Source organism: Lethenteron reissneri, chromosome 72 (genome assembly GCF_015708825.2).
Source record: "Lethenteron reissneri isolate LAM-NWPU_2019-01 chromosome 72, ASM1570882v1, whole genome shotgun sequence".
NCBI classification, from domain to species: domain Eukaryota; kingdom Metazoa; phylum Chordata; class Hyperoartia; order Petromyzontiformes; family Petromyzontidae; genus Lethenteron; species Lethenteron reissneri.
Genome location: NC_083850.1, coordinates 6,140,699 through 6,165,716, shown reverse-complemented (window position 1 = coordinate 6,165,716; position 25,018 = coordinate 6,140,699). Strand labels below are relative to the sequence as shown.

Below are 25,018 nucleotides of genomic sequence, written 5' to 3'. Positions count from 1 at the left end.
AGTTATTTTAATAACTCTTTTTTGTCTATTATAATTATTCTAAAGTTGTGAAAAATATCACCTATAAACTATGAACAATGCATTATAATGCTGTGAAAATAACACTATAAACTAGTGTTATAGTTTAGAACACCATATGTTGAAGAGTGGTATTAGAATCACAAAATAATGATTAGAATCATAATGTGGCCATATTAGAATCACACGATGCTCGTATGTATGTATGGACGTTATTTGGACATTCGTATCGGGGGTCGGATATGCGAAACGGAAGGTGCAGGATTAGGATGGGATTAAAGTATTAGAATAACACTTTGGTTGTATCATAATTACAATGTGATCGAATCAACGTTATATGTTAATGCGCAGGGCTCAATGCAAATTCGAGAGAGAAATTGAAGAGGTTGGACGCTATGCTGATCGCAAATCTAGCGCGAAACAACTCAGCCTGGTGAGCACATGTTAATAAAAAAGACAGCCAAGACGTTGCCGGTTAAGGGCAGATTTGCGTGACGAAGATCCTCCACCTGAAACTCGCTTAAAACACGTTTATTCAATGAACATGAGAAATAAATGAACAAACATTTGTTAAAATACGATTTTATTAATCTGCAATCATTTTTACGTTAAAACTCCAACCGAATATGTATTATGTCCTATGTTCAAACAGTTACAGTAAAATGCAAACTCTTTCCGTTCCAGGAATACCAAAGCGTTAAAGTATCATTCCCCATGATGTCCTTATTAGTTCACCACATTTGTTCACTGTGTTTCTATGTTGAAGTCAAGGCCATATATCCAACGAACGCGTCACCAACGTACATCCTAAAGTCGATTATTACCATCCAAAAAAAGCTTTAAACTTGAAAAGAACGTTTAAAATGTTGAGTAAAGATCTAACTACAGATGCATTCCAACTTTAGCTCAACAGGAAGACTTAAACACTACAATATTGTCCGAAATTGAACCATCTCACAACCAGTGCTCATCACACCACTTCACCAAGTAATCCGACAACATCAAAAATCACCACCTGCACGTCAAGAAACTCTCAATCTAAAGGGTCAGAATTACACACAAAAGTACTCAAGACAGCATAATAGGTATAACCGCATGCAACATTATATTTCAGTCACCCCGAGCTCTCGGGTTGATCCTCGAGCCACTCCATTACATCCAGCCATCTCTCGGGATCCAACTGCATGGGATCGATAGTGGAATTATCTTCAGGAATCATTGCAGCACCTTGAATTCCACCTTTTGATTTCAGCTTCCTATCATTGTGGACCTTCTGATGCCTGTTCATGGATGATGACTGTGAAAATGCCTTCCCACACACAGGAATGGCTTCTCGCCCGTGTGTGTTTTCTGATGAGTTTGAAGATTTGATGACTGTGCAAATGCCTTTCCACACACAGAGCATATGAATGGCTTCTCGCCCGTGTGTGTTCTCTGGTGACTCTGAAGATGTGATGGCCGTGAAAAGGACTTCCCACACACAGAGCAATTAATTCAATGGCTTCTTGCCTCCGTGTGCGTGGGGCTGTGGAGAGCCTATCTGCTCCATGTGAGCGTAGTAACAGTAGTGGTGTTATCGAGTCAAAAGTACGCTATCGGCCGCAAGGATGTTTAGCGTTGAGTTTTGGATTTTGTTAACTGCTAAAACAAGAACGAGTTTATCCGCGAAAATAGACACTTACTTGGAGATTCACGGTATATCGATGTCTAGAACCCGTCTGAAGATGTCGCCACAAACTCTCCCGACGCAAAGTCGCCTAACTGTCAACACAGCAATTGTGCTCGCCAGGCTGCGTTGTCCCGCGGTTGAAGGACGATCAGCAGAGCGACGAGTCGAACGTCCAACCTCATCAAGTTCCCTCTCGAAATGGCATTGAGCTCTGCTTCTGAGCCGCCTTATAACTCCCCCCCTAGGGTCCAATCCTTTGTCTTTCAGGATATTTGCATTCGATTGTTAATTTTGGAAGGTACAATCCGCATGTCTATTAACATACCGAAGGGTAATGTGCCCATTGTGCTTCATGCATGAATATGTAAGTGCATCTCAATGTGTAATTGTGCGCTTATTTTGAATAAATGGAAAAACTTTGTCCTCGATTTAAAGTGAATGCAGAGAAATTAGCATGTAACTTTAGAAAAGGAAGAGAGCGGCCTTCTCGACGAGGGAGTGAAACCCAATAGGTAATATTCTTTTACAGCGTTACAATGGATAGGTTGTAGTTCATAGGTTAAAATATCATGTTTCACTATGATAGAGCTTAACATGTGAGAGTATACAATATCAGAGTTGATCAAATGCGACGATCAAGGGCGTCAATCGGGTGAGTTTGAACAGAGGCTTTAATCAAAGGCGTCATCCCATCACGGAACACCACCTCCCTGCGTTTATTACAGCAACAGAAGCAACTACAGCAGCAACAACAACAGCAACATCACATTTCGAGGGCAACGCAGCTACTTCCGATTCTGCTGCCCAGCTGTTTGTTGTCGGGACCTGCTCTCGCAGGACCCCACACGTCTTTGGAAATGATTGCGATGATCATGTCTGAGCTGAGAATTAAGTCACTCAAGATTACTTTTTTAACCATAACATTAGGTAGGTTAGTGTCATCGGGGCTCTGTGAATACTACTCATGAATGAAATCACACTCCTGTATAACCAACATTGTACTAATTTTGGTTGATCGAGTAGAACAAGGCACATAACATGTCCAGACGAATTCTTGTCAACAACAGTGTCCTTAAATATGATGCTAAAATAAATGTTAACCCTGGATTAAACGTGCACCTCTTAACCCCTCCCTCGCATTTACGACTAACAATTTGCATTTGCACATAACATACATTCAAGTACAGTAATTTGCTAAAACGACCAAATTGTCATTCTAAAATTTGAATGCCATTCTTACCCTCGACCCCCACAGTTCACATATCCGACCGTCGGTTCGATTGAACAGACAATTAACAAACATGTGTAGAGTTCCATTATAATACTTCTAATGAAATTAAAATACCGTACCTCCGTTTATGGTGGTATAAATTATAAAACCAGTTGGTAGCTTTTTTGTCGTTTAATGTTTAGTGTTATTGTTTATAGTGTTATCAATTTACGTGTTTTTAAGTACAGGTGATTCCCGGTATACTTCGGTATTCTGGACCTGAACGTTGGCGAACCGTGTGGTGTGTGTAGCGAGTATCACGGGGTGGGCGGTTAGTGTGGTGATAGTGGTCACGGTCGGCACCGATGCACGACCACCGCCACCACCCCTACTGGGCGGTGGACCTGCCACCACAAAGCAGCACGCGGCGGAGGAGTGAGGCGATCGCTGTCGCCACTCGAGCGAGGCCCCCTCGCTTCCTCTTCTTTTCGTGCATCTCCACCTGCACCTCTTCCATCTTCTCCTCCGTCTCATCATCCTCCATCCCCTCTTCTTCATCCTCCACCACCATCTTCTCCTCTACCTCCTCCTCTTCCTGTACCACCTCCATCTTCTCCATCTTCTTCTCCTCCGCTAGCACCATCTCTTCCTCCTTCATCTCCTCCTCAACTTCCGGCACCACCATCTCCACCACCGTCTTCTCTTCCTCCTCCACCACCATTGTTTCCCCTTTGCCCGTCGTCTCCATGTCCTCCACCACGACCATCTGTTCATCCTTTGTTGTCTCCTTGTCCTCCATCTCCGTATTGTCTTTCTCCTCTCCCTCCGTGTTCTCCATTGTCACCATCACAATCTCGTCCTCCTTTGCATTCTCTTCCTCCGATTTTTCCTCCTCCTCTGTCTCTACCTCATCCTCCATCATCTCCTTCACCTCTTCCTTCGTCTCCTTCTCCATAACCTCTGTCTTCGCTTCAAAGGCCTGGACGAGTGAGAAGGAGGGCTGAGCTGGCTCAGATCTGTGAAGAAACAACACGACACCGTTCTAGATTTGAAGCTTTCGTGACTGCAATGATTCATATTCTTAGGTTTTTTTCGGTAAAGTCACGTAGGTAAAAAAACATTAAAAAGTAAAATAAAAGAACATAAAAAATTAAAATAACGACGTTTCGGAGGCAACACAAGCTTCCGTCTTCAGGTGGAACCGTCACAGCCACGACAGCTGTATCAAGTTAATTAGAGATTGCAGAAGCTACCACTTCGTTTATATAATGGTTGGAGAAGGTGGTGGGGCAAGGGCCGCATACTTTTATTAATATGGTAAGGTGAGGCTTAAGACTAAGAATAGAATGAATAACAAAGGCTGAGCCTTTGTTATGGAGAGGTGCGGTTTGTGACTCAACCTGTAACAGGGAGTACACCACTAGACATGGTAAAACTGTGATGGTTGTCTGTCAAACACAACACCGTTCCACCTTGCTGTTACGGCAGACATCGCCATCTTCCCATCGTCCGTGGGTGGAATCTGTGGCGGATTAATTCGAGCTGAATAGAAACAGCAATTCGACATGTCCAGTGAGTGTGCTTAGTATTGGTGCTGTCATTCTCATGGCGCCAGGCTATCCTTGAGATAGGTGCAGCTGTGTCCCACACAGACTGCTGTAGTTTCACAGTAGTGGGTGGCGTTGCTGTGCAAATTTAGCTGAATAATTTGAAGTGACATTTTATTGGTTCTTTCGGTAAAGTCATGTAGGTATAAAATAAAATAAATTAAATCACAACGTTTCGATTGCAACACAAGCAATCATCATCAGGTGGGAAAACCACAGCAAGAAATGTTCTTGCAATAACGACATGTCCATCGAAACGTCGTGATTTAATTTCATTTATTTTATTTCATACCGACGTGAATTTACCGATATAACCAAAGAGTATGGATCCCTGTAGTCACGAAAACTTCAAATCTAGATTGAAAATTTTCTATTTGTATATTCTAATTGACCCCTTGCACATAATGTCCTAAGCATTTCAAATGACATCGATAGAGATCCTGCACGTCCACTGTGACGGAATGGGTGTGGAGCTGTGTGGTCAATGCAGCAGCAATAATTGTCAGGGCGGGAAGCAAGATCTGAACTGTAATGGTGAAGAATGAGTGCACGACCAATTGGTCGCTTCAACACATCCACGATTTCAAAAAAGTGTCCGTCAGTGATTCGTGGTCGAGAGAGCCACCTCCCTTGACGTCGAAGGCATCTCAGAGTGCATTGCATGCGATGAGCCTCTCGCATCTCTCATCTCATCGCGTTTTAAATTGGACACCCCTCTCAGTGGTAGGTGTCGCTGTGCATTACAAAGCGACTTAGCAGCTGGCCTGGAAACAGGCGATAGACAGCGAAAATCTCACGGTGGATGGAGGGTTACATGGTGAAGATATGCCCACTTCGTTATGTGGTCTAACCCAGAAACCAGTTATGAAAAATAAATCTGTCCTCAGTATAGCAGAATGTGCACGTGGAGTTTGCAGTGTCTGTGAATTTTGAGAGCGCGACAGGGCTTGAGCACCTGTGCGTCACAGCAACATTGACCTGGGTTTGAGTTCCACGTTTGGCCACATTCTCCGTGTGGATTATGCAGCCACCTGTTCTGGGAAGGTTCTGCAGCTTTCTCCCTGTTACTGAACCCACACAAGCAATGCAAATCGTTCAATTTGGATCGCAAACAGTAGCAACTTTCTTGCAAAATGCGAGCAAACTTTGCAGGATCCTCCTGAAAAAAAGTCTTAAGACCGAGTAAGGCTGATGCTGCGTGAGAAGCATGGCAATAAATAACAAAAATAAACACACAGGGGATGCACACGCAGACTGGTTTACCGTGGCTCAGCGACTCCGGAGTTTTCTTTATCATCTTGGAAGCCCTCTTCTCCAAAGTTCGGAGCTATTGGGCCCCACACAGGATTGGAGGACGTGGTGGCGGTGGCGGCAGTGGTGGTGGCAGTGGTAGTGGTGCTGCTGCTGGTGGTAGCGGTCTGGAGCCATTGTCGCTCGATCTTGGCGAGGCGCTGCCCTTCCTCGAGGCACTTTTGCTCCACAAGACGCTTCTCCTCCATCAAGTGCTCCTCCTCCTCCTCCTCCTCTTGACGCTTCACCTCAACGAGGCGCTTCTCCTGAATGAGACGTTTCTCCTCGAGGAGCTTCACCTTGCGAAAGCGCCTCTCCTCAAGACGCTTCTTCTTCTCGAGACGCTTCAGCTCTATGAGACGCTTCACCTCAAAGAGGCGATTCTCCTCCATGAGGTGCTTCTCTTCCTCGACCCGCTGCACCTCAATGAGGCGCTGGTCCTCGACAAGGCGCTTCTCTTCTTCCACCCGCTTCTCCTCCATGAGGCGCTTCTCTTCCTTGACCCGCTTCACATCTATGAGGCGCTTCTCTTCCTCCAGATGCTTCTCCTTGAGACGCTTCACCTCGCGAAGGCGCTTCTCCTCCATGAAGCGCGTTTCTTCAAGGAGGCGCTTTTCCATGACGCGTTTTACGTCGTTGAGGATTTTGTTTCGAAGGCACTTCTGCTCCGTTTGGTGCTTCACCTTGGCGAGGCGCTTCATCTCGTTGGGGCGCTTCTCTTCCATTGTGCATTTCTCCTTCGTAAGGCGCTTGTCCTCCTGGAGATGCTTCACTCCGCTGAAGTTCTTCACCTCCCGAATGCTCCTCTGTTCACGCGAAGATAAGCACATGACCATTCAGACATGCACACTGAGGACTAAATCTATTCTCGCAGGCACACAAACATGGACGGGCACATAGAGAAACAAAAATGCATACTGGCACATCTATGTACGCATGAAAACATGCACATTAACTCATGCAAACATGCTAGCACACGTATGAATATACATCATTACCTAATGTTATGAAAATACATGTTACATCCTCATATTCTCACAAATTCAATACACGCACTTAATGCAGTGATAGTCTACAACGATTTCATGGCGATTGTTGGCAACAATCATCACGGGAAATATTTCCACAGAATGTTCTATTGTAAAGATCTGGATGCCCATAATCTGGACACATTTTATTGCAGCACCCATAATGGGTAACTGGAATGGCAACTTCCAATCAGCTCACAGACATAATTCATGAGATTGCATGATATCATTCTGTCTTCATTGGTAATGAATGGCGACTTCATTTGCCTGCACGAGTGGGATATGGCATGACGTGATGGTGGAGAGATGGAGTGATGGTGTTGGGACATGGTGTTGTTATAAGGAGAGGTGAAATTGTGGAATGTTCTGGAGAGACGGTGCCTTGTGATGGTATTGACGCTTTATGAGGCTCTATGATATTGTATTGATTCTCGATTTGAAGCTTTCGTGACTGCAAGCATTCGTACTCACGTATGTGACTTTACCGAAAAAACCTAAGAAAGAGTCACTTACGTGACTTTACCGAAAAAACCTAAGAGTATATTGTATCGAGTTGGTGGTGATGTAAAGAGATTGTGTGGTGATGTGAGGTGTAGTGATGTTTTGGTGCAATGGTGTGGGAGTGTGGAGAGAATGTGGTGTTTGACTCCCATAGACCCCATACACACCTTTGGGGAACGATTTTCATAGCTTTGGCCTGGGAAAGGGTCCACTTCATCCATAATGTCCCCCCACGTGGTCGACTGGCGCCATGACTCCCTGGCTACGGAAAACAAAATTAATTCAAAGGACGAGTAATGTATTAGATAACGAAGCACGTGGATATTCACACAACTAATTCTGAGATTCTTGTAATAACCTCTTAACACATAACATGACCTGCTGTTGAGAAATATTAATTACATGGCAGTTAAACTTTACAAGTCATATTTTTGTAAGCATGTTGAGATCATCAATTTCATAAAGTTGAGACCCCCAGTTAAACCAATATGGCTGAAACGCAGCTCTAAATCCATGCTGTCTGCTACACTTGACCATTACCTCTTCCCATCACCGCCACGTCTACTAAAATAAATTAATAAGGGAGCTGCCTCCTCTGCATAAAAACCACGTGCTACAGGTAACTGGGACTTACCATCATAGTCCTCCAAGATGTCAGCCCACTTGCGTTGTCTGTCCATGTTTTGTGGTGAAGGAGTCGTTTCTGTTTGATGTTGGAGGGCCTGGGGAGGTTGTAAAAACGCTCAGATTTAGCAACCTTTTGAAACACTCATCCTCTCAATTATTACATATTTGACCACTCGCTGTACCAATCAAATCACTTTCGTGCCGTTTGTTTTACAAGTCCACTCACTCGCTTGTTTGCCCACTCACGCGTGCGTCAGATCACTCACTCATCCACCCACGCGAACATGTTTATTCCAACTGCCTATTGCATTAAACATAATCGCCAGACATAACCGTGATGTTTAACCTCTAATCCAGACAAGCATGTTGATGCACAGCCCATTTGTATTAATCGACTGTTTGATATAGGCCCCCCTATGTCTTGTAGGTCATTGGGGTCAAATGATAATACGTAAATTATTTGTTATAACCCGAGAATGACGTCGTAGGTCACGTGATGTCAGAGGTACCGCCCATGTGGCTGTGACATCACAGATAGGAGACGTCTATGGCATCAGCTTGGGTCTGAACTAAAAGGCAAACTCCTCCGCCGTGTTGGATAACATTCAATACATGTAATGCAGGGCACAATTATGCAGGCAATCAGAACACAATCATTATGGACATGTTAATCATATTATATGAGATTTTAACAGGTTAATTATGAACGTTTTAAATGTTGACTTGCTTTGGGTCTAAACAATGACAGTAACAGCAACATATCAAAGCATGCCAAGTAACCTAACTAATAGTCCTAATTTGGTTGCAGAAAATCCAAATACCAACATATTCAAAAATAATGAAGCTTTAGTTTGTAGTCAAAACGTGCAATAAAAATAAACAACACACATCGTCAACAGGGACGCTCACGATAATTGTTTTTTTACCCTTCTATCTGGCAACAAAACTGACACCTTTTTACAAGGAGTCATGTTTGCATAGACCGCAATACCTGCAGCCATAATACAAACAAAAGAACATAACTCTGATAATGTGCACTGTCCTTGAAGTTGATTGGTCCACACCCGAGACAGCTTTCCTTAGAGCCTAGTCTCACATGGGTTGGACCTGATGACGCCAAAAGGCGCGCTGTAAAAAGGTGTCAGTTTTGTTGCCAGATAGAAGGGTAAAAAAACAATTATCGTATTTTTACTGGCAAATGAGGTTCCCATAGGGACGCTCACCTCGTTGAGGATTCGCTCTGCAAAGGCTTCTGCTGCTGCTGCTCACTCGTGTGCTATGACGTAACAGAGGTGACGTCACTACAGCGAGGCTCCGCCCCCACGCGCTTGGCGGGCGCACCACGTGGTGCAGTGCGGGTGGTTGCGTCACCGGAAACAGCAGAGCCCTCGGTTCGACATTCAACATTTGCCCCCTCGCTTTGTGCTGTCTTTGATGTCGCCGTTACTGCGGCGAGGACTGAAGCGATGCCTGGCCATCAGGCCTGGCATATACCTAGGCCTCAGGCTTCATATTTGTTCGTAGTTATTTTTTGTTTAATTGTAATTATTAACTTGCATTTCATTAATTACATTTCAAGCGTATAAACACCATCCCATTGGTTTATTTATTTTTAAATTCAGGTTTTTGATCTGTAGTTATATTTAAGTGAGTGAGGTGGTTGTACTAAGTGTGAATTTGAGTTCCATGTAAATTGTTATTGTGTTATGGATTTGTCTTGTGTGCACTTATCCTGGCAGTGGTAATATGGGCTTTTTATAATTAAGTTGTTAATGAGATTGTTTGTTTGTGTGTGTCTGTTATCTATGTCTGTGTCAGGTTACATATCTATGTTTGTAGCTGTGTGTGTTTGTTAATTTATGATGGGTGGCGATGATGATGTATCTTGATAATGGATGGTGGTGATGATGATGATGGGTGGTGATTATGAAGGGTGGTAATGATGATGGTTGGTGATGTTAATGTGTAGTGATTATGATGGGTGGTAGTGGTGATCATGGGTGGTGGTAATGATTGGTGAGGTTATGATGATTGGTGGTGATGGTTATGGGTGGTGATGATGATGGGTTGTTGTGATTATGGGTGTTGATGATGATGGATGGTGGTTATGATAACTGTTGGATTGTGATGGTTGGTTGGTGGTGGTGGCGATGGTTGATAGTGATAATGATGATTGGAGATGATAATGGGTGTTGATGCTGATGATTTGTGTTGATGATTATGGTTGGTGATGAGTAAATGAGCCACCACCCAATACATAACAGTAACAGAAGTAACTAAAGCAGCACCAATGACAGCAGCAACAACAGCAGCAGCAACACGTTTTGAGGGCGACGCAACTACTTCTGATTCTGCTGTTTCTGCTGCTCGACTATTTGTAGCCAGGTCCTGCTCTCGCGGGACCCCACACGTCTTTGGAAATGAATGCGATGATCGTGTCTGAGCTGAAAATTAAGTGACTAAACGTTACTTTGTCTAACCATAACTGTGTGTAGGTTAGTATCTGCATGGGGGCTCAGCGAATACTACTCATGAAATAACTCGTACTCCTTTATGACCGACATTGTACTAATTTTAGTTGCTCTAGATAAACAAGGCACGTGCCATGTCCAGACGAATTCTTATCTCCAATAGTGTCCTTAAATATAATGCTAAAATAAACATTAACAACGTACACCTCTTAACAACTGCCTCGCATTTACGACAAACGATTTTCATTTGTACATAACATACATTCAAGCACAGTAAAATGCTAATACGACAAAATTGTTATTCTAGGAATGTTAATGCGATTATATCCTTACACCCCCACAGTTCGCATATCCAACCCCCGGGTCGATTGAACGTAAGCTTTCTTTAATATGAGCAGATTGAGATTTTAATACTTCTAATGAGATTCGAATACCGTATCCATAAATCGCCTAAATATGAAAATGTGTCTTTAAACCCGCCACCACCCACACACCCAATTAGTAAGGTTTGTCACGTGAACAGGACATGCTAATTCGTTACTAGTCCAGCACAATGGTGAGCCAAACCATAACATTTACAATCTGAGTACGACGTTTCGCCAGTAATTACAACAATCTTCATTAGGCTACGGCCAGTTTTTGTGGAGAAGTGCTCCTGTTTCGTTCCGTAAATAGAGAGGTAGATGTGATGACAATACGTGTGTGCTCTTCTTGCGCGAAGTGGGGGAGGGCGGGGTGTTAATGGATACATATATATGGCTATGGGTACCCATTGCCGTTTGGGTTATTTATATGGTAATCAACGTACATTATACATGCGAATTAAGTGAACCCATTGTCCTTGTACTTCCTGTCGATCGTGTGTACTAAAATAGCCTGCCAACGGTAATCCCAATTGAAGAATAGTGACCTGAATAAGCATGCTTTAGTAACGAATTGTCATGTTCTGTTTTAGTGACAATCCTTACTATTTTCATGTGTTGGGTTGAGGCGGGTTTAACAAAATATTTTTTTTACTTACGCAATTTAACCCAAAAACCTGTTCGATTGAACATACACTATACATATTTATGAGCAGAGTGTTATTCTAATACTTCAAATGAGATTTTAATGCCGTACCTCCGTTAATGGTGTAATAAATTATTTAACCAGTTTATAGTAGTTTAATGTTTAGTGCTATCGTTTATAATGTTATAGTTGACATGTTATAGAGTACAGGTTATCTCCAGTATACTTCGGGATTAGGGACCAGAATGCTGCGAACGATTTATAACGGGGCCATTCGCCTCTGGGAACATGCTAATGGGGAGACAGCCAAGATGCTGCTCGTTCAGGGCAGACTTGTGTGACGGAGATGAGCGAATACTACCGAATAATTAGCTCACACTCATTTATGATAGAATTTGTCATAATTTTGGTTGATTACGGAGAACAAGACACCTGCTATGTTGACGAATTTTTAGTACATATAGTGTACTTACCTATTATGCTAAAATATCGTTAACACTAGAATAAACTTGAAGTTCTTAGCCATCTCATCACGTTGCTTCAAATATGTGGTCTGAAGCATTTACTGTGATTAAATTGAAGCATTCAAAGCGGTCCACAACCCTCAATTGTGCAGCTTGGAATAATGGAGAAATTCGAAATATTTTTTATTTGAACCTGAGGCCATAATTAGGAGGTACATCACAAGCGAAAGCGATAGTATTTGCCAATAATATCTTCATTAATCGAGAACGAAAGTAGGAAGTTCAAATGGTGTCATATACCGCCTAATTTTCGAGTTGTATCTTTGGGGCTGTACAATGTGTAAAGTTGAAGGTGCTAGGTGTTGTCTTCTTCTAACAGCTACTAACGTGCATGTGGTCTGTTTTTAGGATTTGTCCATTGTTGTTGAACTTGTTGTCGTGCGAATTTCTTGTTGAGTTCTGTCACTTTAGTGTTGCATTTTGTTCAAGAATCCGCCATGTGAGCGTGATGTTTTGCTTCGTGGGAATTTCGCTTTGTTACAATTTGTGATTGTTTAAATAATTGTAACGATTCATAAGCTCATGAGCTTATAATGTGTTTGTGCGTTTATTTATGAATAAAAAACTGTCTATTGCTCTTCTTATACCATTGAGATGGAACATTCATCCAGCAGTGAAAATCGTGATTCTATAACGACCGTAGTGTAATTGTAATTGTTTTAATGCGATCCTTGCACGTAGACTATACATACATATGAGCAAAGTGCTATTCTAATAAGACCACACTGTTATTCTACTGCTTCTAATGATATTATAATACCTTACCTCCGTTTATATGGTTATAAATTAAAACACTAGTTTATAATCATTTAATGTTTAGTGTTATCGTTTATAGTATTACAGTTTACATGTTATAGAGTACAGTTTATCCCCGACATACTTCGGGATTAGGGACTGGTACGTTGATGAACGATTAACCACGGGGACCTTTCCCCTCAAGGAACACGTGTTCATCGGGTAGACAGCCAAGATGCTGCCGGTTAAGGGCACACTTGTGTGACGGAGATCCTCCACCTGAAACTCGCTTAACATGTTTTTGCTAGGAACATTATAAAATAAAGACCGTACAAACATTTGTTAAAAATACATTTTTATTCCTCTGCAATCATTTTTACGTCAAAACTCGAAGGGAATATGTATTATGTTCTATGTTCACACATTTCCAGTACAATGCAAACCATTTCCGTTCCAGGAATACCAACGCGTTAAAGTATCATTCTACATGATTTCCTTATTAGTTCACCACATTTGTTCACTGTGCGTCTATGTTGAAGTCAAGGCCATATATCCAACGCACGCGTCATCAATGTACATCCTGAAATTGGCGATCTAAAGTCGATTAATACCAATCAAAAACAGCTATATACTTGACAAAACCCGTTGAAAATGTTGAGTAAAGATGTACCTACAGACGCATTCCAACTTTAGCTCAACAGGAACACCTAACGACTACAATTGAACCCTCTCACAACCAGTGCTCATCACACCACTTCGGCAAGTAATCCGATAACATTACAAACCACCACTGTGCACGTCATTAAACTCACAAAAACTGTAAAACAAAAATGGTCAAAATTACACACAAAAGTACTCGATACGGATTAAAAGGTATAACCACATGACGTAATATTTTTTCAGTCACCCCGAGCTCTCTGGTTGACTCTCGAGCCACTCCATTACATCCAGCCATCTCTCGGGATCCAACTGCATGGGGTCGAAGGTGGAAACTTCTTCAGGACTCATTGCAGCACCTTGAATTTCAGCTTTTGATTTCAGTTTCCTATCATTGTGGACCTTCTGATGCATGTTCATGGTTGATGACCGTGCAAATGCCTTCCCACACACAGAGCACAAGAATGGCTTCTCACCCGTGTGTGTTCTCTGGTGACTTTGAAGATGTGATGACTTTGCAAATATCTTCCTACACACAGAGCACAGGAATGGCTTCTTGCCCGTATGTGTTCTCTGATGGTCTTGACAAGTTGACGAGTGTGCAAATGCCTTTCCACACACAGGGCACAGGAATGGCTTCTCGCCGGTGTGTGTTCTCTGGTGACTCTGAAGATGTGATGAGTGTGCAAATGTCTTCCCACACACAGGGCACATGAACGGCTTCTCGCCCGTGTGTGTTCTCTGGTGACTCTGAAGATGTGATGAATGTGCAAATGTCTTCCCACACACAGGGCACATGAACGGCTTCTCGCCCGTGTGTGTTCTCTGGTGTCTCTTAAGATGTGATGACCGTGAAAAGGACTTCCCACACACAGAGCAATTGAATGGCTTCTTGCCTCCGTGTGCGTGGGGCTGTGGAGAGCCTCTCTGCTCCATGTGAGTGTAGTAACAGCAGCGGTGTTATTGAGTCAAAAGTACGCTATCGGCCGCAAGGATGTTTTGGATTTTGTTAACTGCTAAAACAAGAACGACACTCGCGTCTAACCGAGACGCAAAAAAATCCCGCTAATTTAACGACGCGAAAATAGACACTTACTAGGAGATTCACGGTATATCGATGTCTGGAACCCGTCTGAAGATGTCGCCACGAACTCTCCCGACGCAAAGTTGCCTAACTGTCGACACAGCAATTGTGCTCGCCAGGCTGCGTTGTCTCGCGGTTGAAGGGCGATCAGCAGAGCGACGAGTCGAGCGTCCGACCTCATCAAGTTCCCTCTCGAAATGGCATTGAGCTCTGCTTCTGAGCCGCCTTATAACTCCCCCCCTAGGATCCAATCCTTTGTCTTTCAGGATATTTGCATTTGATTGTTAATTTTTGAAGGCACAATCCGCATGTCTATTAACATGCCGAAGGGTAATGTGCCCATTGTGCTTCATGCATGCATATGTAAGTGCATCTCAGTGTGTAATTGTGCGTCTATTTTGAATAAAAACTTTGTCCTCGATTTAAAGTGAATGCAGAGAAATTAGCATGTAACTTTAGAAAAGGAAGAGAGCGGCCTTCTCGACGAGGGAGTGAAATCCAATAGGTAATCTTCTTCCTAGCGTTGTTCCCGCTGTGGCGCAGGGTCCGCTTTTCGGCATTGTCTTCCCCATTTGGCTCGGTCCAGGGCATCTTCAGGGGATGCGTTGACCGTCTTTATGTTTTCCTTTATTCGATCCATCCATCGCTTCTTCGGACGTCCGCGTGGACGGCGGCCCTCTGGTTCAATACACATGGCAGTCTTGGCCACTGATGACTCTTCACTTCGCATCACATGGCCGTACCACCGAAGCCTTGCCTCAAGCATCTTGTCCGCAATGGGGGCCACACCAAGTCGATTCCGAACGTCTTCGTTCATGACACGATCCCATCGAGTGAGTCCGAGGCTCCATCTGAGCATCCTCATCTCCATGGTGTGGAGAGCTTGTTCGTGTACAGTTGTGGCTGGCCAGCACTCGGATCCATAGAGTGCCACCGGTCGGACGATGGTCTTGTACATTTTTCCCTTCAGCCTATCCGGCATTTTCCTATCACAGAGGACTCCGGTGACTTGCCTTCATCCATGCCGCATTGACTCGTGACCTCACATCAGTCGTGATGCTACCATCTGAGCTGATGGTGGAACCCAGGTACTTGAAGTCCGTCACTTTCTTCAGATCTTCTCCGTCAATGCTGATGGTGCCGTCGGTTTGGGGGGCACACTCCATATACTCCGTCTTTTTGATGTTGAACCTCATCCCGTTTTCGTCCAAACGTTCCTTCCACAGGCGCGTTTGTCTTTCCACTTCTCATCTCTCTTCATCTGAGGACGTCATCCGCGTAGAGAATTGACCATGGCAGGGGCGTGTGCAGGTCGGCAGTGATCGTGTCCATGCACAGGATAAACAGGAGTGGTGACAGGGCCGATCCTTGGTGCACTCCAACGCTGATGGGAAATGGCGGTGATATGCCCACTGCACACCTGACTGCACTGGTGACGTTCTTGTATAGGAGTTGCACCCAATGAGGAACGACACGTGCACAGCTTTGTTCTTCTCTCTGTGCCTCTCCAGCAGGAGCCTCGCCGCGAATATGGCGTCCGTAGTGCCACATCCTTTGACGAAGCCGCATTGGTTGGGTGATAGGGTGACGATGTTTCTAATCCTCGTGTCCAAAACTCGCTCAAAGATCTTCATCGCATGACACAGGAGCCGGATTGGCCTGTAATTCGAGCATTCTGCCACGGCCCCTTTACCCTTCCAAATTGGATCCGTCGTGCTGGTCGACCAGGCTTCTGGGACCTCACCGGTGCTCGTGATGGTGCTGAAGAGTTGGGTAAGGAGGGCAGCACCCTGCCTGCCAAGGATCTTCCAGGCCTCAGCAGGGATATCGTCCGGGCCAGTCGCTTTCCCATTCTTCATTCTCTTGATAGCTTGTTCCACTTCGGTGATGGTGATAGGTGAAACCGGATCGAGGACGTGTTCAGCGCTAATAATAGGTTGGTGGGGAAATTCCTGGTTGCAGGTTCCAGAGAAGTAGTCGCTCCAGCGTTGAAGGATGGCGGGCGGGTCTTTGAGAGCGCTGTGATTCTCATCCTCTATGCATTTGACCTGACCAATATCCTGAGTCGAACGATGGCGCGCCTCTGCCAGTCGATAGATCTTATTGGCACCTTCTGGGGTGTCCAGTTTGACATACAGTTGGTCGTATTGAGCTAATTTCACCGCTGCTACTACTCGCTTCGATGCCGATTTGCAGTTTCTGTATTGTTGGTAATCCAGATCTGCGAGCGTTTTGCGCCACTTCTTGAAAGCTAGCTTATTCTCTTTCACTGCTAGCTGAACTTCTTCGTTCCACCACCATATTTGCTTGTCAATGAAGTGTTTTGCCGGCTTAGTTAGCCCCAGTGCTTCCGTTGCTGCTGTGCACAGTTGGCCGGCGAGATCTTCCCAAATCGCATTCGCTGGTCGGTTGGTGTTCACGTCAATCTGATTGAGGGCGACTCTCAGCTGATCTTTGCATTCCTTCATCCGCTACCACTTAATTCGCTGCTGTTCCGTTGTTGGTGGGCGATGTCGCTGGCCAATGTCCATTTTCATGTCCATGATCAGGATGCGATGTTGTGGGGTGATGTTGTTTGATGGTATGACTTTAGTGTTTGTCACCGTTTTTAGCTTATCCCGCTTGACAAGCCAGAAATCAAATTGAGTTGATCTCCCACCACTGGCGTACGTAATGAGATAGGATGGTCTCTTCTTGAAGAAGGTGTTGGCGAGGACAAGATCATGGGCTTCCGCAAAGTCCAGGGCTCGGTTTTCCTCATCGTTCCGGGTACCATATCCTTGGCCACCATGGTTTCGAGGGTATCCATCCCGGGCGTTTCCAACGTGTCCATTTAGGTCTCCACCAATTACTAACTGCTCTTCTCCATTTATTTGATTGCATGTGTCCATCAATTGTTCCCAAAATTCCTCCTTGGTATCTGCTGGGCAGCCAGGCTGCGGCGCATACCACCAAAGTGTTATTCAAATAATTTTAATCCCATCCTGATCCTGCACCTTCATGTTTCACATATCCCACCATTGGTTCGCACGTCCATATTACATACATACATGTTACATGCATGCATATTACATGCAGACATATCTCATGCATACATATTACATACAGACATGTTACATATTGACGAGCCAATTGTGATTCCTAGAGGACCACGGTGTGAAGCTAAGAATTCGAATTCAAATATCACACTTCAATGTACGGTGTTCTAATCTTTAACACCAGTTTATTGTTATTTTATAGCGTTATAATGTATAGCTCATAGCTTATATTGTTAGAGTTCACAACATTATAGTTTACTATAACACTAGTTTGTAGTGTTATTTTAAAGCGTTACAATGTATAGCTCATAGTTTAAAGGTTATATTGTTAGAGTTTATAATGTTAGAGTATGCTCTGTGAGTTTACAATTTAAAAGTTTGTGAACGTGCCCTATTCTCGTGGGACCCGACACGAATTTGGAAATAATTGCTATGATCATGTCTGAGCTGGGATGAGCGACTAATGTTTACTTTGTTTAATCATAGCTGTGTGTAGGTTAGTGCCATCGGTGCTTAGTGAATACTTCTCATGAATGAACTCATACTTCTTTCGGATATAAATTGAAATCATGTTGGTAGAACAAGTCGCCTGCCTTTTCTAGACGAATTGTTATCTTCAAGTGCGTCCGTTAATATTCTGCTAAAATACACAGCATAGGGAAGGCTGCCTTGTTGGGACGATGTAGTTTGGCTAAGGCGTTGTGGCCGGGTGATGACACGGATTCTGAAACAATGGAGTTAAACACTCGCTGCTTGGCCCCGTCGACAGCAGCGAAGGCTGTCATATACCGCCCCATTTACGAGTTGGCTGTACAATGTGTGTAGTTGAAGGTGCTTGGTGTTGTCTTCTTCTAACAGCTACTAACGTGCGTGTGTTGTCTGTTTTTAGGATTTGTCCATTGATGTTGTTCTTTTTATTGCGACGTTTTTATGTTGAGTTCTGTCACTTGAGTGTTGCAGTTTGTTTAAGAATTCGTCACGTCAGCGTGGTGTTTTGTTTGTGGGAATTTCGCTTTGTCACAATTTGTGATTGTTATAATAATTGTAACGATTCATAATGTCATGAGTTTATAATGGGTTTGTGCGTGGATTTATATAAATATATTCCGTCTTTTGTTATTCGATGACATCTAGCAGTGAAAATCGTGATTGTAATATGACCATGTTGTAATTGTAATAATTTTTATCCGATCCTTGCACGTACACTATACATACATTTGAGCAGAGTCTTATACGACCACACTGCTTCTAATTATTCTAATGATATTATAATACCATACCTCCGTTTATATGGTTATAAATTAAAACACTAGTTTATAATCGTTTAATGTTTAGTGTTATAGTTTATAGAATTACGGTTTACATGTTATAAAGTACAGTTTATCCCCGACATACTTCAGAATTAGGGACTGGTACGTTGATGAACGATTAACTACGGGGACCTTTCCCCTCAAGGAACACGTGTTAATCGGGTAGACAGCCAAGATGATGCCGGTTAAGGGCACACTTGTGTGACGGAGATCCTCCACCTGAAATTCTCTTAACATGTTTTTGCTAGGAACATTATAAAATTAAGACTGCACAAACATTTGTTAAAAAAACGTTTTTTATCATCTGCAATCATTTTTACGTCAAAACTCGAAGGGAATATTTATTATGTCCTATGTTCACACATTTCCAGTACAATGCAAATCATTTCCGTTCCAGGAATACCAAAGCGTTAAAGGATCATTCCCCATGATTTCCTTATTAGTTCACCACATGTGTTCACTGTGCGTCTATGTTGAAGTCAAGGCCATATATCCAACGAACGCGTCATCAATGTACATCCTGAAATCGGCTATCTAAAGTCGATTAACACCAATAAAAAAAGCTATATACTTGAAAACTAAAACGTTTAAAATGTTGAGTAAAGATGTACCTACAAACGCATTTCAACTTTAGCTCAACAGGAACACATAACGACTACAATTGAACCCTCTCACAACCAGTGCTCATCACACCACTTCGGCAAGTAATCCGATAACATTACAAACCACTACTGGGCACGTCATTAAACTCACAAAAACTGTAAAACAAAAATGGTCAAAATTATACACAAAAGTACTGGATACATGACATCATATTTTTTCAGTCACTCCGAGCTCTCTGATTGACACTCGAGCCACTCCATTACATCCAGCCATCTCTCGGGATCCAACTGCATGGGATCGAAGGTGGAAACTTCTTCAGGACTCATTGCAGCACCTTGAATTTTAGATTTTGATTTCAGTTTCCTATCATTGTGGACATTCTGATGCCTGTTAAGAGTTGACTACTGTGAAAATGCCTTCCCACACACAGAGCACAGGAATGGCTTCTCGCCCGTGTGTGTTCTCTGATGACTCTGAAGATGTGATGAGTTTGCAAATTTCTTCCCACACACAGGGCACAGGAATGGCTTCTCGCCCGTGTGTGTTCTCTGATGAATCTGAAGATGTGATGACCTTGCAAATGTCTTCCCACACACAGGGCACAGGAATGGCTTCTCGCCCGTGTGTGTTCTCTGATGAATCTGAAGATGTGATGACCTTGCAAATGTCTTCCCACACACAGAGCAATTGAATGGCTTCTTGCATCCGTATGCGTGGGGCTGTGGAGAGCGTCTCTGCTCCATGTGAGCGTAGTAACAGCAGCGGTGTAATTGAGTCAAAAGTACGCTATCGGCCGCAAGGATGTTTAACGTTGAGGGCAGATGTGTGACGAAGATCCTCCACCTGAAACTCGCTTAAATCAAGTTGTTGATATGAATAAATAAACGGACACACATTTGTTAAAAAAAGTTTGTATTCATCTGCAATCATTTTTAAGTCAAAACTCGAACCGAATGTATTATGTCCTATGTTCAAACAGTTAAAATACAATGCAAACCATATCCGTTCCAGGAATACCAACGCGCTAAAGTATCATTCCCCATGATTTCCTTATTAGTTCACCACATTTGTTCACTGTGCGTCTATGTTGAAGTCAAGGCCATATATCCAACGAACGCGTCATCAATGTACATCCTTAAATCGGTTATCTAAAGTCGATTAATACCAACCAAAAAAAGCTATATGCTTGAAAAAACCCGTTTAAAATGTTGAGAAAAGATCTAACTAAGGATGCATTCCAACTTTAGCTCAACAGGAAGACTTCAACACTACAATATTGTCCGGAATTGAATCATATCACAACCACTGCTCATCACGCCACTTCGGCAAGTAATCCGATAACATTACAAACCACCATTGTGCACGTCATTAAACTTTCACAAAAACTGTAAAACTAACAAATATTACCTGACGTAATATTTGTTCAGTCATCCCTGACTCTCGGTTTGATCGTCGAGCCACTCCATTACATCCAGCCATCTCTCGGGATCCAACTGCATGGGATCGAAGGTGGAACATTTTTCAGGACTCATTGCAGCACCTTGAACTTCAGCTTTTGATTTCAGTTTCTTATCATTGTGGACCTTCTGATGCGTTTTAAAATTTGACGACTGTGAAAATGCCTTCCCACACACAGGGCACAGGAATGGCTTCTCGCCCGTGTGCGTTCTCTGGTGACTCTGAAGATGTGATGACTGTGCAAATGTCTTCCCACACACAGGGCACAGGAATGGCTTCTCGCCCGTATGTGTTCTCTGGTGGCTCTGAAGATGTGATGGCCGTGAAAAGGACTTACCACACACAGAGCAATTGAATGGCTTCTTGCCTCCGTGTGCGTGGGGCTGTGGAGAGCGTCTCTGCTCCATGTGAGCGTAGTAACAGCAGCAGAGTCAAAAGTACGCTATCGGCTGCAAGGATGTTTAGCGTTGAGTTTTGGATTTTGTTAACTGCTAAAACAAGAACGTCACTCGCGTCTAACCTAAACAAATCCCGATAATTTGACGACGAACGAGTTTATCCGCGAAAATAGACACTTACTTGGAGATTCACGGTACCCGTCTGAAGATGTCGCCACGAACTCTCCCGACGCAACGTCGCCTAACTGTCGACTCAGCAATTGTGCTCGCCAGGCTGCGTTGTCTCGCGGTTGAAGGGCGATCAGCAGAGCGACGAGTCGAGCGTCCAACCTCATCAAGTTCCCTCTCGAAATGGCATTGAGCTCTGCTTCTGAGCCGCCTTATAACTCCCCCCCTAGGATCCAATCCTTTGTCTTTCAGGATATTTGCATTCGATTGTTAATTTTGGAAGGTACAATCCGCATGTATATTAACATGCCGAAAGGTAATGTGCCCATTGTGCTTCATGCATGAATATGTAAGTGCATCTCAGTGTGTAATTGTGTGCTTATTTTGAATACATGGAAAAACATTGCCTTCGATTTAAAGTGGATGCAGAGAAATTAGCATGTAACTTTAGAAAAAAAAGAGAGCGGCCTTCTCGACGAAGGAGTGAAACCCAATGGATAATATTCTTTTACAGCGTTACAATGGATAGGTTGTAGTTCATAGGTTATAATACAGTATTATGTTTCACTATGATAGAGCTTAACATGTGAGAGTATACAATATCAGAGTTGATTAAATGCGACGATCAAGGGCCTCAATCGGGTGAGTTTGATCAGAGGCTTTAATCAAAGGCGTCATACCATCACGGAACACCACCTCCCTGCGTATATCACAGCAACAGAAGCAACTACAGCAGCAACAACAGCAGCGACAACAACAGCAGCAACATCACATTTCGAGGGCGACGCAGCTACTTCCGATTCTGCTGCCCAGCTGTTTGTAGTCGGGACCTGCTCTCGCAGGACCCCACACGTCATTGGAAATGATTGCGATGATCATGTCTGAGCTGAGAATTTAGTCACTCAAGATTACTTTGTTTAACCATAACTTTAGGTAGTTTAGTGTCCTCGGGGCTCTGTGAATACTACTCTTGAATGAAATTACACTCCCAACATTATACTAATTTTGGTTGATCGAGTAGAACAAGGCACGTGCCATGTCCTGACGAATTCTTATCAACAACAGTGTCCTGAAATATGATGCTAAAATAAATGTTAACACTGGATTAAACGTGCACCTCTTAACCCCTCCCTCGCATTTACGACTAACGATTGCATTTGCACATAACATACATTCAAGCCCATTAAAATGCTAATACGACCATATTGTTATTCAAAAATTTGAATGCGATTCTTGCCCTGTATCTCCACAGTTCACATATCCGACCTCCGGTTCGATTGAACAGATAATTTACATACATATGTGTAGATTGCGATTTTAATACTTCTAATGAGATTTAAATACCGTACCTCCGTTTATGGTGCTATAAATTATAAAACTAGTTGATAATTTGTTTTGTCGTTTAATGTTTAGTGTTATTGTCTATAGTGTTATCAATTTATTGCAGTTCATGCGGCGGTGTCCATCACAAAGGCCCGTCGTGGGAATCTGTGCACGGGCTCCCCGCGCGCCTCCCCTCTCCCGATTATTCATACCTTCAGCTCAATCATTTACCCTCCCCAACAATTGTGCCTGCGCGCTCAAGCGCAACCATCCCAACCTTCCGTGACTATGCGCAAGAGCCCCTGCGGTCCTGCTACTCATGCTGTCCCGTCCTTCCCCTGCTGGCCTCGTCGACGCGTGGGGGGGGGGTGTGTGTGGGGGATGCGTCTCAACCGTGGTGGCCGAATGCCCCACGCCGCGGCCACACCATCCTAAGGCCGGTCGCAGCGCCGCGGTGCAACGTAGCGTCGGGAGAGGCCGTCCAATTCCCTGATCGCCGGAAACCGTGAGAGTTAATCCCGATAAGGGTTTCTCGGATAAAAACCGGTCGATCAGGTGTCCTCCCCTTCCAGCTCTATGGGGGGGGATGCGTGCGGGTGTGTTCATGTGAGGTGAGGGGGACGTGGGGTCGGCTCCGTCGCTTGGTGGTGGCGAGGCCGCAGATGGGGCGCCTGCTGAACGGCTTCGTGGTGGCGGCATCACACATATTGCATGCATACGAGCACAGTTCGCTTGCACGTACGCTATACATACATATGCGCAGATTGTGATTTTAATACGATCACGTTGAAATTCTACTGCTTGTAATGAGATTATAATACCGTACCTCTGTTTTTGCTGTTATAAATGATTAAACTAGTTTATAGTATTTTAATGTTTCGTGTTATCGTTTATAGTGTTACAGTTCACATATCATAGCGTACAGGATTCCCTGTATACTTGATGATTAGGGACCGTAACGTTGTGAATCGATAAATAATGGGGCCCTTTCCCCTCCAGGAACACATGTTAATGGGGAGACAGCCAAGATGCTGCCGGTTAAGGGCAGATGTGTGACGAAGATCCTCCACCTGAAACTCGCTTAAAACACGTTGTTGATATAAATAAACGGACACACATTTGTTAAAAAAACGTTTTTATTCATCTGCAATCATTTTTAAGTCAAAACTCGAACCGAATGTATTATGTCCTATGTTCAAACAATTACAATACAATGCAAACCATATCCGTTCCAGGAATACCAAAGCGTTAAAGTATCATTCCCCATTATTTCCTTATTAGTTCACCACATTTGTTCACTGTACATCTATGTTGAAGTCAAGGCCATATATCCAACGAACGCGTCATCAATGTACATCGGTTATCTAAAGTCGATTAATACCAACCAAAAAAGCTATATGCTTGAAAAAACCCGTTTAAAATGTTGAGAAAAGATCTAACTAAGGATGCATTCCAACTTTAGCTCAACAGGAAGACTTAAACACTACAATATTGTCCGGAATTGAATCATATCACAACCACTGCTCATCACGCCACTTCGGCAAGTAATCCGATAACATTACAAACCACCATTGTGCACGTCATTAAACTCTCACAAAAACTGTAAAACTAACAAATATTACCTGACGTAATATTTGTTCATTCATCCCTGACTCTCGGTTTGATCGTCGAGCCACTCCATTACATCCAGCCATCTCTCGGGATCCAACTGCATGGGATCGAAGGTGGAACATTTTTCAGGACTCAATGCAGCACCTTGAACTTCAGCTTTTGATTTCAGTTTCTTATCATTGTGGACCTTCTGATGCGTTTTAAGATTTGACGACTGTGAAAATGCCTTCCCACACACAGGGCACAGGAATGGCTTATCGCCCGTATGTGTTCTCTGATGGTCTTGAAGAGTTGACGAGTGTGCAAATGCCTTCCCACATAATGAGCACAGGAACGGCTTCTCGCCCGTGTGCGTTCTCTGATGAGTTTGAAGAGTTGACGATTGTGCAAATGCCTTCCCACACACAGAACACAGGAACGGCTTCTCGCCCGTGTGTTCTCTGGTGTCTCTGAAGATGTGATGACTTTGCAAATGTCTTACCACACACAGGGCACAGGAATGGCTTCTCGCCCGTGTGCGTTCTCTGGTGACTCTGAAGATGTGATGACTGTGCAAATGTCTTCCCACACACAGGGCACAGGAATGGCTTCTCGCCCGTGTGTGTTCTCTGGTGTCTCTTAAGATGTGATGACCGTGAAAAGGACTTCCCACACACAGAGCAATTGAATGGCTTCTTGCC

The 25,018-nt window shown here is 43.7% G+C and overlaps 1 pseudogene; it reads right to left on the bottom strand.

Annotated features, from left to right (window-relative positions):
- Window positions 1-1,347: 1,347 nt before the first annotated feature.
- LOC133361350 (zinc finger protein 84-like) lies at window positions 1,348-22,954 on the bottom strand (annotated as a pseudogene).
- Between the last annotated feature and the right edge of the window lie 2,064 nt (window positions 22,955-25,018).